This window comes from Meles meles, chromosome 2, assembly GCF_922984935.1.
Source record: "Meles meles chromosome 2, mMelMel3.1 paternal haplotype, whole genome shotgun sequence".
Classification (NCBI taxonomy): domain Eukaryota; kingdom Metazoa; phylum Chordata; class Mammalia; order Carnivora; family Mustelidae; genus Meles; species Meles meles.
This window is the reverse complement of record NC_060067.1, coordinates 170,211,086-170,229,338: the sequence shown is the minus strand read 5'-3', so window position 1 is coordinate 170,229,338 and position 18,253 is coordinate 170,211,086. Positions and strand designations below refer to the sequence as shown.

General features: G+C 39.9%; 1 pseudogene; it reads right to left on the bottom strand.

Moving 5' to 3' along the window:
- Positions 1 to 15,203, bottom strand: part of LOC123936943 — a 67,334-nt pseudogene extending 52,131 nt beyond the window's left edge.
- Positions 15,204 to 18,253: the final 3,050 nt, after the last annotated feature.

Genomic DNA, 18,253 nt, shown 5'->3' with positions numbered 1-18,253 from the left:
CCTCAACTCTATGGTCAAATAATCTTCGACAAAACAGGAAAAAATATTCAATGGAAAAAAGACAGTCTCTTCAATAAATGGTGCTGGGCAAACTGGACAGCGATATGTAGAAGAATGAAACTCGACCATTCTCTTACACCGTACACAAAGATAAACTCGAAATAGATAAAAGACCTCAACGTGAGACAGGAATCCATCAGAATCCTAGAGGAGAACATAGGCAGTAACCTCTTCGACATCAGCCACATCAACTTCTTTCAAGATATGTCTCCAAAGGCAAAGGAAACAAAAGCGAAAATGAACTTTTGGGACTTTATCAAGATCAAAAGCTTCTGCACAGCAAAGGAAACAGTCAACAAAACAAAAAGGCAACCCACGGAATGGGAGAAGATATTTGCAAATGACAGGACAGACAAAAGGCTGATATCCAGGATCTATAAAGAACTCCTCAAACTCAACACACACAAAACAGATAATTATATCAAGAAATGGGCAGAAGATATGAACAGACACTTCTCCAATGAAGACATACAAATGGCTATCAGACACATGAAAAAATGTTCATCATCACTAGCCATCAGGGAGATTCAAATTAAAACCACATTGAGATGCCACCTGACACCAGTTAGAAGGGCCAAAATTAGCAAGACAGGAAACAACATGTGTTGGAGAGGATGTGGAGAAAGGGGAACCCTCTTACACTGTTGGTGGTAATGCAAGTTAGTGCAGCCACTTTGGAGAACAGTGTGGAGATTCCTCAAGAAATTAAAAATAGAGCTTCCCTATGACCCTGCAATTGCACTGCTGGGTATTTACCCCAAAGATACAAATGTAGTGAAAAGAAGAGCCATCTGTACCCCAATGTTTATAGCAGCAATGGCCATGGTCTCCAAACTGTGGAAAGAACCAAGATGCCCTTCAATGGACGAATGGATAAGGAAGATGTGGTACATATACACGATGGAGTATTATGCCTCCATGAGAAAGGATGAATATCCAACTTTTGTAGCAACATGGACGGGACTGGAAGAGATTATGCTGAGTGAAGTAAGTCAAGCAGAGAGAGTCAAGTATCATATGGTCTCACTTATTTTGGAGCATAAGGAATAACACGGAGGACATGTGGAGATGGAGAGGAGAGGTTCTCTGAGAAAAGAGAACAATCTCCTGTGCCCCAGCTTTTTGTCACTTCCCTGTCCTTAACCTGTCTGTTCCCAGGCTGTGGGTGCACATAGAGCCACCGGTTTCCTGTGTTTGATCTCTGGTTGGTGGCTGGGATTCAAAACACCAAGTTTTAAAGGGCCTGGCAAAGTGTGGGCCCACTCCCCTCCCCCAGGGGAAAGACTTTCTTCAAGCACCATCTAGTCCTGAAAAAGTACAGTGTGCTTGCTGAGGGTAGAGCTTATTATAATGCTCAGCAAAAAGCTCGAACCAGGTTATCTGCCCTCTGCACACGACTCAGCCCCCTATTCTCTTGCGTCCCAGAAAAGCGGTCATACAGAGGCATACAATGAAAAACAGTGGCCAGATTAACTGCAGCTTGCCCAGATCTCTGCTCTCTGGTCAGTTCTGCAGCAGAAAAGCAGCTGCTGAGTGCACAGAGAGGTTTAAGACTACTGTGGCTCACAGTATAAAGTTGTTAAGAGGTTTTTCTGCCCTCTGTGCACACCTCTGACCCCACTATTGAGCGCCACTCAGTGGCTCCCAGTTGGACTTTTGTCCTTGGAGAGGGCAAATACTTTCTTCTAAATGTCCTCCAAGAAGGGGAGTGATCTCTTCCTGTGTGACACAGTGGATCTCACACCATGGCTTATTGTGTAATCCCTACCCACTGTGTTCTCTCCCACTTTCTCCCTCTCCCTGACTTTGCTCCTCAAAAAGGGTTCCCTCACCTTCATTGTGGGTGGTTTTCCTGTCCCCCAGTTCATGGCTCCAAAGCTCACATCTGCCACATTCGGTCCCACCAACTGTGCAGATTGTTTTCTTTTTTTTTTTTTTTTAATATTTTATTTATTTATTTGACAGAGAGAGAGATCACAAGTAGATAGAGAGGCAGGCAGAGAGAGAGAGAGGGAAGCAGGCTCCCTGCTGAGCAGAGAGCCCGACGCGGGGCTTGATCCCAGGACCCTGAGATCATGACCCGAGCCGAAGGCAGCGGCTTAACCCACTGAGCCACTCAGGCGCCCCTGCAGATTGTTTTCTTAACCCTGAGATCATATTCCTAGTTGCTCAAAATGATTAGATGTTGATCTAGCTGTGCTCAAAGGACAAGAGAAGCTCAGAGTCCCCCTATTTCTCTGCCACCTTAAATTTCTCACTGATGTCATTTATGTTTTTCCCAGATTGATGAATGGACTCATGGTTTTAAATATAAAATGCCTTTGTCTGGGGCGCCTGGGTGGCTCAGTGGGTTAAAGCCTCTGCCTTTCGCTCGGGTCATGATCCCAGGGTCCTGGGATCGAGCCCCACATCGGGCTCTCTGCTTGGCGGGGGGCCTGCTTCCTCCTCTCTCTCTGCCTGCCTCTCTCCCTACTTGTGATCTCTGTCAAATAAATAAATAAAATCTTTAAAAAAAAATGCCTTTGTCTACAAAGACAACAGAATACAGCTACATTTTGCAATGTAACTAACATTTTAAAAGTATGTTCTCTGTATTTCCAGTTCTTATATTTCTTCCTTGAATTCTTAACTATCCAAATGACACTTGGATGTATAGTTGTCATCTCAAGATAGAAATACTTACTTACCCACTCCCATTTTTTATTTTTAACCTATCTCAGAAAATGGCACATTATCTACTCATTCACTTGGTAAAGCAAATGTATGACATCTTTGATTCTTCTCTTTTATAGCCCTTATTGGTTTCATTTCCAAAATATGTACAACCCAAGTCTAAACCACCCTATGTTCCTTGGACTCTTTTTTTTTTTTTTTGATTTTAGAAAAAAATATTTTTTAATTTCTTTTCAGCATGACAGAATTCATTGTTTTTGCATCACATCCAGTGCTCCATGCAATACGTGCCCTCCTTAATACCCACAACCTGGCTCCCCCAACCTCCCACCCCCTACCCCTTCAAAACCCTCAGATTGTTTTTCAGAGTCCATAGTCTCTCATCACTTCCCCTTCCAATTTCCCTCAACTCCCATCTCCTCTCCATCTCCCCATGTCTCCATGTTATTTGCTATGCTCCACAAATAAGTGAAACCATATGATACTTGACTCTCTCTGCTTGACTTATTTCACTCAGCATAATCTCTTCCTTGGACTCTTGAAGCAGCCTCTTAACTAGTGTCTGCCAACACTCTTCTCTCTCAGAGCCCATCTGTTCCGTCCTCTGCACTTTAACCAGTGACTTTTTAAAAATTTTATTTATTTTTTTATTAACATAAAATGTATTAGTAGCCCCAGGGGTACAGGTCTATGAATCTCCAGGTTTACACACTTCACAGCACTAACCATAGCACATACCTTCCCCAATGTCCATAACCCCACCACCCTCTCCTTAACCCCCTTCCCTGGCAACCCTCAGTTTTTTTTGTGAGATTAAGAGTCTTTGGGGCACCTGGGTGGCTCAGTTGGTTAAGTGGCTGCCTTCGGCTCAGGTCATAATTCCAGGGTCCTGGGATTGAGCCCCGAGTTGGGCTCCCTGCTTAGCGGAGAGCCTGCTTCTCTGTCTCCCTCTGCCTGCCGCTCCACTTACTTGTGCTCTCTCTCTATCTCTCTGTCAAATAAATAAATAAAATCTTTTAAAAAAGAGTCTTTTATGGTTTGTCTCCCTCCCGATCCCGTTTTGTTTCACTTATTCTTTTCCTACCCCCCAAACCCCTCACGTTGCCTCTCAGTTTCCTCATATCAGGGAGATCATATGATAATTGTCTTTCTCTGACTGACTTATTTTGCTAAGCACAATACCCTGTAGTTCCATCCATGTCATCACAAATGGCAAGATTTCATTTCTTTTGATGGCTGCATAGTATTCCATTGTATATACGTACCACATCTTTTTTATCCATTCATCTGTTGATGGACATCTAGATTCTTTCCATAGTTTGGCTATTGTGGACATCAAACCAGTGATTTTTATTTATTTATTTATTTGGCAGACAGAGATCACAAGTAGGCAGAGAGGCAGGCAGAGAGGGAGAAGCAGGCTCCCCACTGAGAAGAAATTCTGATGTGGGGCTTGATCCCAGGACCCTGAGATCATGACCCCAGCCAAAGGCAGAGGCTTTAACCCACTGAGCCACCCAGGTGCCCCAAACCAGTGACTTTTTGAAACATAAATCACATCAGGTCAACTTCCTGCTTAAAACACTCAAATGGCTTTCATTACACTTAGAATTAAACCCATCTTGTTTCCTGCCTTTACATTCACTTCTTCCTGAGAAAGTACTTCACTGATATTTATATAGCTGCCTTCTGAATGCCCAACACACTCAGTTACTGTACTTTGTTTTCTTCATCATAATTAGCAGCACTCATATGAAGCTACTTATTTGTTTCCATATTTGTTGTTTGTTTGACTTGCTAACCCCTGCCATGCCCATACATTAAAATGTAAGCTCCTGGAGAGCAGGGACTTTGTTCTGTTTACTGGCATATCCTAGAGGCTTGTATAAGGCCAGACACAGCAGGCATTCAACAAAGGTTTGCTCACCAACTGACTTCCTCTCCATTCTTTTCTCCTCACATATACAGACAAGAGAAACCACACTAACATGTACATCATGCTGTTTTTCCTCCTCGGACGTTCTTTTCTTGTTTCTTCTTTTGGTGTTAGGATTTTTCTAGACTCAAATCCTCAAAAATGAGGATTTTTCTAGATGCATCTCAACATCCTTACACTAGAGGATTCTCAATTCAGACAGCAGTATCCTTAATGGGCTTTATTTGCTGAGTTGCATTTTTGCAATGTCCTTGACTTTTATCAATGAATGTTTAAGAAAATGCCGTATAAAATCTATTACATTTGTTATAAGAGTGTTGTAGGAGACATGGTTTCTACTATAGTTCTCGGTGACGCTAATAAAACTCCCACTTGAAAACTTTGTTTGAGAAAATAGTTCTAAGACTTGTTTTCCCCTTTATGAACTGGTTTGTATTTTCCTTTATGACAACAAATATTATGCAATTGACCATGATTTCCTTTTCTCTTTGACCACCAGAGAGCTCATACATGTCAAAGTATGGTATGACTAAACTCTTATCCTTCTCATTATTACTCTCCTTCTCTTCCTCCTTGTTCTTGTTCTTGTTTCTCTCCTTCTTTTTTCTTCTTCTCCTTCTTGTTATTCTTCTCCTACACCCTTTTGGGTAGGTCATAATTTCTTCTCCTTCTCCACCTCCTCCTTTTCTTCCTCTTTGTCTTCTTCTTTCTTCTCCTTCTTCTTCTCTTTCTCCTTCTTTATGTATAGTTAACATTAAGCTGCTATTTTTGGACCAAATTTATTTTTCCTCTGGTCTTAATTTTTCTCACAATATTTACATTTTCTGTGGTCCTGATCCCCTAATTTCTATTTTATCATTACTTTAATGTATGCATTTTTGGTGTAAGCTGGCCCAGTCACTTTCTAAAAGGAGATAGGGCATACATAAAGAATAGGGTGATACTGTCTCAGTGATGTAATTTCCAGTACCTCCAAGCAGAATAACAGCTTTCTGCTCACACAACACATTGTTCACATCTCTACTATACTGCTTTTCTAATTACCATAGAATGTAGTGGGTAAAGAGTGCTTAAGGTTCAATTACTCAGTCTGTCAAGCTATGTGATCTTGGAAAATTTCTCTGTAGTTCAGCTATAAAATAAAGATACTGATGATACCTACCTCATAGGTTTCTTATATTAAAAAAACAAAATTCGCTTGAGTAAATTTGAAAATCTAATTTGTTTTATTAGGTGATTCATGAAACAGGCAGCATCTCATCCAGCATGTAGAAAGATTCTGCTTAGAGGTAGTGTACAGAACAGAAGATTTTTTTTTTAAGATTTTATTTATTTATTTGACAGAGAGATCACAAGTAGGCAGAGAGGCAGGCAGAGAGAGAGGGAAGCAGGCTCCCTGCTGAGCAGAGAGCCCGATGTGGGGCTGGATCCCAGGACCCTGAGATCATGACCTGAGCTGAAGGCAGAGGCTTTAGCCCACTGAACCACCCAGGTGCCCCCAGAATGGAAGATTTTTATAAGGAGAATAGGGAAGGGTGTCTGGGTGTCTTAGTTTCTGCTCAGGTCATGATCTTGTGGTTGTGGGAGGGAGACCATGGAGGGCTCTGAACTCAGCATAGTGTTTGCTTCAGATTCCCTCTTCCTCTGTTATTCTCTGCATGCGCATGCTCTTGTTCTCTCTCTTCCAAATAAATAAATAAATAAAATCTTTTAACAAATCTTAAAAATAAATAAAATCTTAAAAAATCTTTAAAATTTTTTTTTAAAAAGGAAGGAAGGGAAAAGAGTGACTAGCAAAAGAAAAGAAAGATTGATTTGGGGCCAGAACATTTTTTCTTGGGGTGGGGAAGGATCTAACAGGGTTTTCATCATGCAGATTACCTCACTAGTACTAATCAGAAAATTTTAGATTGACTTTTAAAAGGTCACATCATGGGGAGAGGTTAAAACTATGATTAAGTCTTGATTGGCTGTTGTGGGGAGTAAATTATTCCATTTGGGGATTGGTTTTTCTCTTTTAATAGTTGTGAGGTTTAAAGGAGTGGATATACAATGTTTAGAATGATGCCTGGACTATATAAAGTGCTTAGGAAAGTTAGTGATTATTATTATTACTATTGTATTATATTTACTTAATGTGTTTGATTTCCCTGACTTGTTCTGAGCTCCATTAGGGCAGAAACTTTGTCTCACTTACTCCTAGTGCATAGTAAACTGCCGGCAATCAGCTAGGCATTCAATGAATATTATGCAAATTGTTTAGATTAAAATAAGAATCTGTTTCATGATCACAGAATATTAGGAAGCAAATTTAGAGAGGCATGGTGGGATGGATTTTGGAAGGCTTTAAAAGCCAAGTCACATTATCATTTAATGTCAATTAAGTAAGATTAATAATGGAGCGCAGATCTTCTTGTCTATGGGATGGGATAGGGTCACGAGGCTAATGAGCTATATCTCTCTTTGTCAAAGGCCCCACAAGTAATCCCTCCGTGTTTCTAAGGCTCTAAGGTTTCTGTTGTATTAAACTTATTCACCAGGACTTGGCTACAGTGAACTGAAAGTGATGCAAATTCTTTGCCAGCAGGAGCCAGCAGAGTTTGTCTCAGCGCTGGAAGATGTCAGTCAGGGGCAAGGAAGGGTGAGCAGGGATATGAATAAAGGCAAGACACAAGTCCTCTCCCTCAAGAGAATTGTATGCTTGTGAACTAATCAGACTGAAATCATCTCGTATGGCAATTCTGAGGGTTGGCAGGGGACTGTGGCGGGGGGGTGGGGGGGTGACACAAAAAAAGTTAAATGTCAACCAGTGCTGATAGAGGACAGTCCCATCCTTTCTGTGACCATGAAGACTTGTTGCCCTATGGACATGAGCTGAAGTCTTCTTTTAGCATGAGCTGAGATTCTTCTGCCCTGCAACTAGTTTTTTATTACCAGGCCACTATGGATTTGATTCCTGCACCTAGAAGGTGAGAAGAGATGTGGGCAGATGAGCCAAGGGGTTATGGACTTAGCAGATTAACTTCCCTGTTCTAGAGAGCTGTTGATGAAGAGGGATTCCCCCTTCTGGTGGTAGACTCCAGACTGTTTACAGAAGGAAGGGAAAAAGTGAGAGTTAGAACGAGAAGCCCTCCCTCCCTCCTCAGGAGTATAATCTGTTAACAATCTCTCTGATACAAGGACAAATATTTAAGAAGCATGATTACTGCTAATATCACCCTTTTATTTTTTTTTTCAGAATGTGAACAGCTCTACTGTTTTATAAAGTTTTCTAAAAGTTTATTTTCTAAGTCAATCATTTCATTCATTCATTTTACAATTCATTTCATTCGTAATGCAGAAAAATAGTAGCAAATATGTTATATAGTAGCCAGAAACAAATAATGACTCTTGGATTTAACTGCTCCATACATTATAGCATACCCCATTACATGGTATCTGAAGGTTAGCCATTCTCCAAAACTTTCAAATATAAGCTCCATTAACACATCAATTTGTTAAAAATTCACTGATTATTTTAAATGTATTAATCACAAAAATCAGCAAATGGATTTTTTAAAATCCCTTGATTTTGTATAGAAGCATTCAAATCATCCAGAAAAGAAAATTTTCAATTTTTCTGTGAAAATACATAAAGGAAACCTCATTTAAAATGGAGTCAGGTAGCCCAGAAGGGGGAGCTCTCATGCATGTTCCACACATTGCTGTTGAGCGAACCAGGAGGAAGAAGGAAAACAAGAATCATTTCAACAAAGTGAGAACACTTTTCTTTTCTTTTTTTTTTTTTAAAGATTTTATTTATGTATTTGATAGACAGAGATCACAAGTAGGCAGAGAGGAAGGCAGGGGCTGGGGGAAGCAGGCTCCCTGTTGAGCAGAGAGCCCAAAGCAGGGCTCCATCCCAAGAACCTGAGATGATGACCTGAGCTAAAGGCAGAGGCTTAAACCACTGAGCCACCCAGGAGGACCAGGAGAGAACTCTTCACAAAGAAATTAATCTGCCTTTAAGGAAAGAAGACCCCGTCCCCTGCCTCAGCCACAAAGTGTTAGTCACAACCCCCTCAAACTCCTATTCTCCAATACAGTTTTGTTTGGAACAACCCTCCCCAATTACCTTTTTAAAAAGCCTTTTAAAATATTTTAATTCTAGTATAGTTAACATGCGGTGTTATATTAGTTTCAGTTGTACTATATAGTGATTCAACAACTCTGTACATTACTCAGTGCTCCTTGTGGTAAGTGTCTGCTTAATCCCCTTTACTTATTTTACACACACCATCAACACCACCCCCCCCCACACACAGACAATTGCTTTTTAAAATGTGATAAAAGCTGACCTTCCCTGTGTATATTCAGACTTGCCTATGGTTCATCATGACTTACTTGTTCGGAATTGCAATTCCTCTGTTATTCTCAAATAAACTCAAGTCTTTTCTTTCCTTCTTTTTTAACTTTAAAAAAACTGTCCTTTTCTCTGTTTAAAGGTAACATGTCTTTAAGTTAAAATCAAAGTGCACAGTTTCTTAGGAGACTTTGCGTTTGGGTTCTACTACTAGACTTGCTTAGATGGTTCTTGTCATGACGTGTCCAAGAATATAAATCACGGCCGTCATGATGAAAGGATAATCTATCCTTTGTAGGAAATAGCAATATCCGTTAGTAAAATGCTGGGTTTTACAAGGTCAGAAGTAAAATAAGTTTATTTTAGGTTGGGCCACCTTGATTCTCACAGAATTCTCTGGCACATGTGAGGTCATCAGCTGTGTATTCAGAAGTTCTGTGGGTTCTTTGATGTAAAATTAGTCTTTATTGACCAGTATATATGCTCTGCGAAGGTTGCTTTTTACAGAAGTTGCCAGAAGACAAGAAGCATTTCTCTGTTCTCTGTAACACTTTAAAATATTTAGAACAATGCTGTCCACACCGGGGCTTTCAGCAAATTCTTGATTTACTGAAAAAATCTACATAGATAAGAAGGCAAAGCACTAATAGTGCTTTGACTCATTGTATTTAGGTAATATGCCCTAGATTTTGATATCATTTCAAATTTGGTATGCAGAACAGCCAAACTGAAATGAAAAGAGGGATAGATTCAGTTGTTCTCTGGTAGTAGATAATTAAGTGTGACATTTCTGGGGTTTGGTGACAAACCAGAACATGAAACTCTCCAGTTAGAATCTTAAAGTTAACTCAGACAAAGGTGTCTAAAGTAAAAAGTAAAGCAATTTCAGTAATTACATTTATCACATAAACAAAAAGTCAATTGTTTAATTGTTTTCCTTACTTTACTCCCACTAATTGTTTACCTTACCTTACTTCCAGTAATTCTCTTAACCCTGTACTTTGGTTTCTTTACAGGGTTTTGGCCACATTTCAAATACATGGCAAGGACCAGCTACAGTGGTAACTTGGGTCAGATGACAAATAGAGAAAATATTTTCGGCATTTTTAGTTTTTCTACTTTTCTTTAATAATGGTAAAGATGTAATATAAATACATAATACATAAATTTATGTATGTACATATGGTAAAGGCATAATGATAAATACATAAACACATAAAGTACAAAATACAATACAAAATACAAAAGTACAAATTATTTCAAAGGTCATGACATTAGATTACCATCATCTGTATTTTTAGAAAACACTCATGTTACCTGTGTTCTTAAAATAATACATATTGCTTATCTATGATAAATTTAAAAAATAATAATACACTTTCAAAGAAGATACATGGCTTTTTTGTTTTGTTTCAAGTTTTTTAAAAATTTCTTTTTTTAATTTCTTTTTTTAATTGTGTTATGTTAATCAACATTAAATGCATTATTAGTTTTTGATGCAGTTTTCCAAGATTCATTGTTTATGTACAACACCCAGTGCTCCATGCAATCAGGTTTTTATTTTAATTCCAGTTAGTTAACATATAGTGTCATCTTAGTTTCAGGAGTAGAATTTAGTGATTCATCACTTCCATGTAACACCCAGTGCTCACCACAACAGGTGTCCTCTTTGATACCTAACACTCATTTAGCCCATTCCCTGCCCACCTCCCCTCCAGCAACTCTCAGTTTGTTCACTATAGTTAACAGTCTCTTTTGGCTTGCCTACCTTTTTTTTCCCTCTTCTCATGTTTATCTGTTTTGTTTCTTAAGTTCCACATGAGTGAAATCATATGGTATTTATCTTTCTCTGACTGACTTATTTTGCTTAGCATAATACACTCTAGCTCCATCCACATTGTTGCAAAAGATAAGATTTCATGCTTTTTGATGACTGAGTAATATTTCATTGTAGGTGTATATATCCCACAACTTCTTTATCCATTCATCAGTCGGTAGACATTTGTGCTCTTTCCATAACTGGCTATGGTTGATAATGCTGCTATAAACATTGAGGTGCATGTTCCTCTTCGAAGCAGTATTTCTGTGTCCTCTGGATAAATACCTAGTAGTGCAACTGCTGGATCATAGGGTAATTCTATTTTTAACTTTTTGAGGAATCCCCAAACTGTTTTCCAAAGTGGCTTCACCAGTTTGCATTCCCACCAACAAGGTACATGGCCTTTTGAATATGTCTTTATTTTGCATAGTATAGAAAATTGATTTTTATTTATAAAACATATTCAAATATTAATTAATTCATAATTTTGCCCTTGGAACTCTACTAAAAAAAACAAAGGAAGTACAATAGTTAAAATTTCTTGTATCTATATTTTAGTTATAAATAACTGTCACATTACCTCTCTAAAATATAACTTTGTCTAAAATATTCACCATTCTCAATACCCTTAAAATGTAGCATTGAGGATAACTCAAATTACATGCTTATTATAAAAATAATATTTTAGAAAAAGGATAAAATGGATCTTTGCTTTTAACTTTAAATTATGATTCCTGAACTTTGTTAGTAAATTTGCTCTTTTCCTTCAATGAATGTCTTATAATAAGCACCACACAATCATTTGAAATTTTTAATTGTTAATTGCACTACATTGGGGTGCCAAGGTGGCTCAGTTGTTAAATGTCTGCCTTTGGCTCAGCAGGGTCCTGGGATCAAGCCCCATATCTGGCTTCCTGCTTGGTGGGAAGCCTGCTTCTCCCTCTCCAACTCCCTCTGCTTGTGTTCCCTCCCTTGCTGTGTCTCTCTCTGTTAAATAAATAAACAAAATCTTAAAAAAAAAAAAAAGAATTGTGCTACATTAACACAGGTACTCCTAGAAAAATGCATTGTAACCAGGTGTCTGGACTAAGATTTGTGCAGCTAAACCCTTGTCTCCCATTGCACAATGCAAAATTGTACACGATGCATGTCCCTGACAATTAGGTGAAAGATACTATTATTGAAAGTCTCTCAAATATATTTTTTCATGAAGCTTCCTGGCATTAATTTAATTAAAAAGTTACATCACAACTAATCCTCAACAAAGTAGGAAAGAATGTCCAATGGAAAAAAGACAGCCTCTTGAATAAAAATGGTGCTGGGAAAATTGGACAGCCACATGCAGAAAAATGAAATTGGACCACTTCCGTACACCACACACGAAAACAGACTCAAAATGGATGAAGGACCTCAATGTGAGAAAGGAATCCATCAAAATCCTTGAGGAGAACATAGGCAGCAACCTCTTCGACCTCAGCCGCAGCAACATCTTCCTAGGAACATTGGCAAAGGCATGGGAAGCAAGGGCAAAAATGAACTATTGGGATTTCATCAAGATCAAAAGCTTTTGCACAGCAAAGGAAACAGTTAACAAAACCAAAAGACAACTGACAGAATGGGAGAAGATATTTGCAAACGACATATCAGATAAAGGGCTAGTTTCCAAAATCTATAAGGAACTTAGCAAACTCAACACCCAAAGAACAAATAATCCAATCAAGAAATGGCAGAGGACATGAACAGACATTTCTGCAAAGAAGACATCCAGATGGCCAACAGACACATGAAAAATTACTCCACGTCACTCGGCATCAGGGAAATACAAATCAAAACCACAATGAGATATCACCTCACACCAGTCAGAATGGCTAAAATTAACAAGTCAGGAAATGACAGATGCTGGCAAGGATGCGGAGAAAGGGGAACCCTCCTACACTGCTGGTGGGAATGCAAGCTGGTGCAACCACTCTGGAAAACAGCATAGAGGTTCCTCAAAATGTTGAAAATAGAACTACCCTATGACCTAGCAATTGCACTACTGGTAATTTACCCTAAAGATACAAACGTAGCGATCCGAAGGGGCATGTGCACCCGAATATTTATAGCAGCAATGTCTACAATAGCCAAACTACGGAAAGAACCTAGATGTCCGTCAACAGATGAATGGATAAAGAAGAGTGGTATATATACACAATGGAATACTATGCAGCCATCAAAAGAAATGAAATCTTGCTATTTGCGATGATGTGGATGGAACTAGAGGGTATCATGCTTAGTGAAATAAGTCAATCGGAGAAAGACAACTATCATATGATCTTCCTGATATGAGGACGTGGAGATGCAACATGGGGGGTTAGGGGGATAGGAGAAGAATAAATGAAACAAGATGGGATTGGGAGGGAGACAAACCATAAGTGACTCTTAATCTCACAAAACAAACTGGGGGTTGCTGGGGGGAGGTGGGGTTGGGAGAGGGGGAGGGGGTTATGGACATTGGGGAGGGTATGTGCTATCGTGAGTGCTGTGAAGTGTGTAAACCTGGCGATTCACAGACCTGTACCCCTGGGATAAAAATACATTATATGTTTATAAAAAAATAAGAAATAAAAAATGAAAAAAAAAGTTACATCACAGAAGTATTACATATCATTGCATAACAGGTAGGAGGAGGAACATGTAGGGCAGTGTTTCTTCTACTATCAAAATTAAAAAAGATTTCACCAACAAAAATGAGACTAAAAGTGACTATGAACTCATCAATTTTGTAATGGAAATGAACAAGACAGATTCCCATTCCATAAGGTTTAAGAAGCAAAGGTGACTCCATAGGCTTTTCACTTGCGTTCAAAGAAAGCAAAAGCATCCACTATGAGATACACCCAAAGATTAGGTACAGCTTTAAGAGGAGGTTCCTGGACAACACATGCTCCTATGAAGGCTACAATTGTGGCTACAACATTGAGAGTCTATTGAAATCGAAGGCATCTAGAGATGCTGTCATAAACATTCTTACTCTCACTTGACAACTTTAACTGTATTTGTGAGATTGTCATTTTTAAGAATGATATTGGTAGGATATGACATCATCTGTTAAGTGATAGTCCTAGGCTCCTTTGACGACCAATGGAAACCTCCATTAGGCAGTTTTCAGGCTGTAGTCATGGATTTCTTCTATGAGTAGAAGGTATATACTTTTATAGACTCTCATGTTGGCTTTCCCTCTCCTTCTTTCCTTCCATCCATCCTTCCTTCTTCTTTCTTTTTTTTCCTTTCTTTCTCATAGCTCATTTAAAAATGCAGAATAAACCCTAACAACACATATTTTATTTTATTGCCAGTCCGTTGTGGTAGACCCTTGATATCTTAAAGAAAAAGTTAGAATTATAAGAAAAACTAACACAATATTTGTTAAAAAGATATTCCGAAATGGGTCTGGAGCAGACTTAGATCTGAGAATTGTTTTATAATGATCTCATCAATGTAAGCCTGGACTATCATTCTGTTAATAGTCAATGTTCTTATTTTATCTGAGCAAATGATTACTGCATTTCCTGTGGTTTCAAAAGCTTCCAAGTATCTTAGTAAGTTATCTTTTGTTATTTTCTTTACAGAATAAGCCAAGGAAAGAGGGATTGCAAATGGAAGGTTTTCTAGGATAGCCATCACCAGCCCTGTTATTCCAACAGTGAAAAACTGAACAACATATTCTATGTAAACGGCAGTGCAATCTAAAGTCCACTTGTTCTCCCCAGCTCCAAAAGTCCACAGGACAAAGTTAGTCCTTAGGAAGACAAAGTGAGAAAAGCCATTAGCAAACCGTATTTGCCGGTTGCCTTATGGATAACTGAGAGGTTATCTTACAGGATCAGCTACTCTTTGGCGTTATTAATGTCTCAGCCTGCAGCATTTGTCTTTGCTTTCTTGGATTGTTTTTGCCTTTTCTGGTCCTATGAGAATCTGTTTTCTTTACATCATCTTTGCTCTTTGTTTCATAAGTCAGCAAAGACAGGAGGAGGCTGCTTTGGAGCTAAGGCCAGCTGTGGTCACCTAGGACCCAGAAGCAACATGGGGTCTCAAGGCAGTGTCTTCTTCACCATTTCCTACTGTGTGTTGAGGATGCTCTCCTCCATCTTGAGCTAGTGTCAGAGGATCTGTAGCTGGTCCATTGCAGACTACTGTTCTAGTGAATCTGCACCATGTCTCCCACCGCTAGGTCCCTCACGTGGACCTCGTCCACCTAGAGACCAGCTGCACAGCGAATCTCTTGTGGGCCTCGTTGAAGCACTTCTCCAGGCTGCAGAACTGTCCCTCTTTGCTCTCTGTTCATTGTAGATGTCACTGGCACCACATGCACCACCCTCCTCCACTTCCATGTTCTAGAACAGCTGGCAAACGCAGCTCTCAACCCAAGCCACATGCAGCCCATCTTCACGTGCCTGCTCACTGCTGGCTGTTTTTCTTCGTTTCCTTCCCCTTTTCTCCAGTGGACCCTCAGGCCATGGCTGGAAGGGCCACCTGTGCCCTTTTTCTGCATCCCTAGCTATTTCCAATAAAGTTGAAAGTACCCCTCTTCCAGTTCCAGATCTCACCCCCCTCTGTCCCCAACTTCCCTGCCTCCACCCCCACTGCAATGCCAAGTCCTTCTGTCACACATGGCAGGCTCTCAGAATGCTTCAAAGACCACAAATACCCAAAAGAGAACAAGCAGAGACTGTTGATTCAGAGCTTGCTTTGGCCAGGAAGTTAGTCACTGTCATGCCTAAGACAGACTCAAGGGTAGGCAAGGAGGGGGAAGACTTTATAGTGGAAAACAAGGAAGGCTTCCGGCAGGCCCCAGTTAGTCTGTTGACCTGGGGAAAGAAGACAAGTGATCAGTTGGGAAGCATATTTGGCTTTCTCTGGTTGGTTCTGAGTTGGAAGCATTGCACAGACAGGGAAACATTAGGAGAGCTTGCTTTTATTAATCAAATCTTGACCTTTTTGGTCTGGCTGGTGCAGAGATCATGGGTCAGTGTTCTATTTTTATATGGTCTGACCATGATCCCTTTGTATATTGTCACTCACCAGTCATCCCCTTGCTTCCTTTGGCCACCTTCCCAAGTAAAGGCTGTCACTGGGAGTTTTCAATAGGAACTCACCTTCCAAGGTGCTGGGGTTTAGCATTTTTTCCCAAGAGAAAAAGCTCCAGATGGTACACCTGGTCCATGCAGCCTGTGCCCAGGGCTGTGTCTTTTAGGCCTTCAGCTCTGTGATGCAGAAGGGTAGTGGAGCTCTTTAAGTTTTATAATTGTGAAACTAGCCCAGCTCTCTTAGTTCTATTGCAGGGCAGTCAGTGCTTACCCAAAACCAAATATTGTCTGTATATGCGTCACATTCTCAGGAATAGTAACTAAAAAACTGAGTACGCACCACAGGCACGGTTCACCACAGTGGATGAGGTAGGGTGTGGTGCACGTTCTGTGGCCACAGATTTGGTATTAATCCAGTTTCTGTATGCACACAGCTCCAAATTCACTTTTGTTATGGTCTTTTTTCCATGTCTGAATGATCACCAGGGTGTAGGAAAATATGTTACACTTTGTTACCCGGAGCCTTGGAACATCTTACACAACCTTGCATCCTTGAGGAATGATGTTTCATCTTCATCTTTCCTCTCTCTCCCCGCATCTGGTTAGCAGCAACTGACAGTCCACTGGTGATTCACTGGATACTGTTTCGTTTGTTCGGTCAGCTGTTTATTAATCTGTAACTTCCTGTTAAGATGCAGGGTGTGCTTTTTAAAGAAACTTTACACAGCACAAGTTTTATTTTGGGACTGGCTGTACTAATATATAAAGAGGATCTGGGAGAGGTACTTAGTCTTGGAAACTATTTTCTTTCAGCAAAATTCTGTGGGCACTTACCATGTGCCAGGCACTGTTCAGTGCACTGTAGTGCAGGAATGAATGAGACAGCTCAGCTTCCAGAAGTTTACCATTTACTCCAGGGAGACAAGCATAAGAAAGTGTGGTAAGTACAACCATAGACATGCAAGGTATGGCGTGAAGCAAAGGAGGAACTGGAAAAGTCCAGGGAAACGGAGGGGTGAGAAAGTTTTTGTAGTAGAAGCTCTAGAAGGCAATCTAGGAAAGATGTCCAACGAAGATGTCACATTTTGGTGACAATATAAAAGGACAGATTGGACAAGGAAGAGCTGGAAACTCGGGAAATTATTTGAAGGTTATTTAGATGGTTGTTACAATGATTTTGGCATGAGATGATAAGGGCCTAATTGAAGACTGAGAGAGAGGTTGCAGAAAAGATTTGAGAGAATTTTTTACAATGGTGTGGGACAGTGGGAGGTGACGAAAAAAAGATTTGAGCAATGGTTTTTGTTTTGGTATTTAATGTTGCCTTTAAATAGAATGGAAAAGAGGGAGAACAGGTGAGTTGGGTGATGGCCATGGAAACAATGGGCTCACTTTTGGACCTGCTGATATTCAGGTACTGTGTGGGGACATCATTTGTTCATAGTAGATGATCAGCAGACCATCTTTAACAATGTATCATGATTAGGTAACCCAAGCTTTCTGTCAAAGATGTTCAAGGGTCTAGCTATTGTTCCTGGATGTCTACAGTACATACTTGTTTCTGCTCTCTGATTTCAGATTGTGTATTTTACATTTACTTAAAAGTTGCTGCAAAAATTTGGTGAATATCTGTGAAAGGCAGGGTCCAAATTAAGAGTACATTTTCATAGGGGCGCCTGGGTGGCTCAGTGGGTTAAAGCCTCTGCCTTCGGCTCAGGTCGTGATCCCAGAGTCCTGGGATCGAGCCCCACATCGGGCTTTCTGCTCAATGGGGAGCCTGCTTCCTCCTCTCTCTCTCTCTCTCTGCCTGCCTCTCCACCTACTTGAGATTTCTGTCTATCAAATAAATAAATAAAATCTTTAAAAAAAAAAAAAGTACATTTTCATAGACTTCACAAAGATGTATGCTAACCTTGCTCAGTCTTCTAGGACTCCCCAGAGTATAAGACTATCCTACTCTAGAAGACTTACAGAAAGCTGGGGCTCTTTAATTGATATCTAAATCCCAATGTGACCCATAGCCAGACAGGACCAGATATAACCCATGTGTTAGATTAGCAGTCATTAAGACAACATGCAGTGTTAGACTCTGGGGATTATAGAAGTAATATATTGTATTCATTCAGAGACTTTATGGCCAAGCTGAGGAAGAAATGATTAACATTAATTAAACAATGAGAGAGTATGATGGGACAGAATGTAATTCAGTGTGATATTATGGGGTAGAGACTTGGATACTGAACTGTTTTAAAGTATGTACAATACTTTCTCTTACCTTCATAACACTCAGCAGCTTACCAAATCTTTGTAACACACATTCAGTCTTTCTTAGGATCCTGGGAGGTTGATAGAAG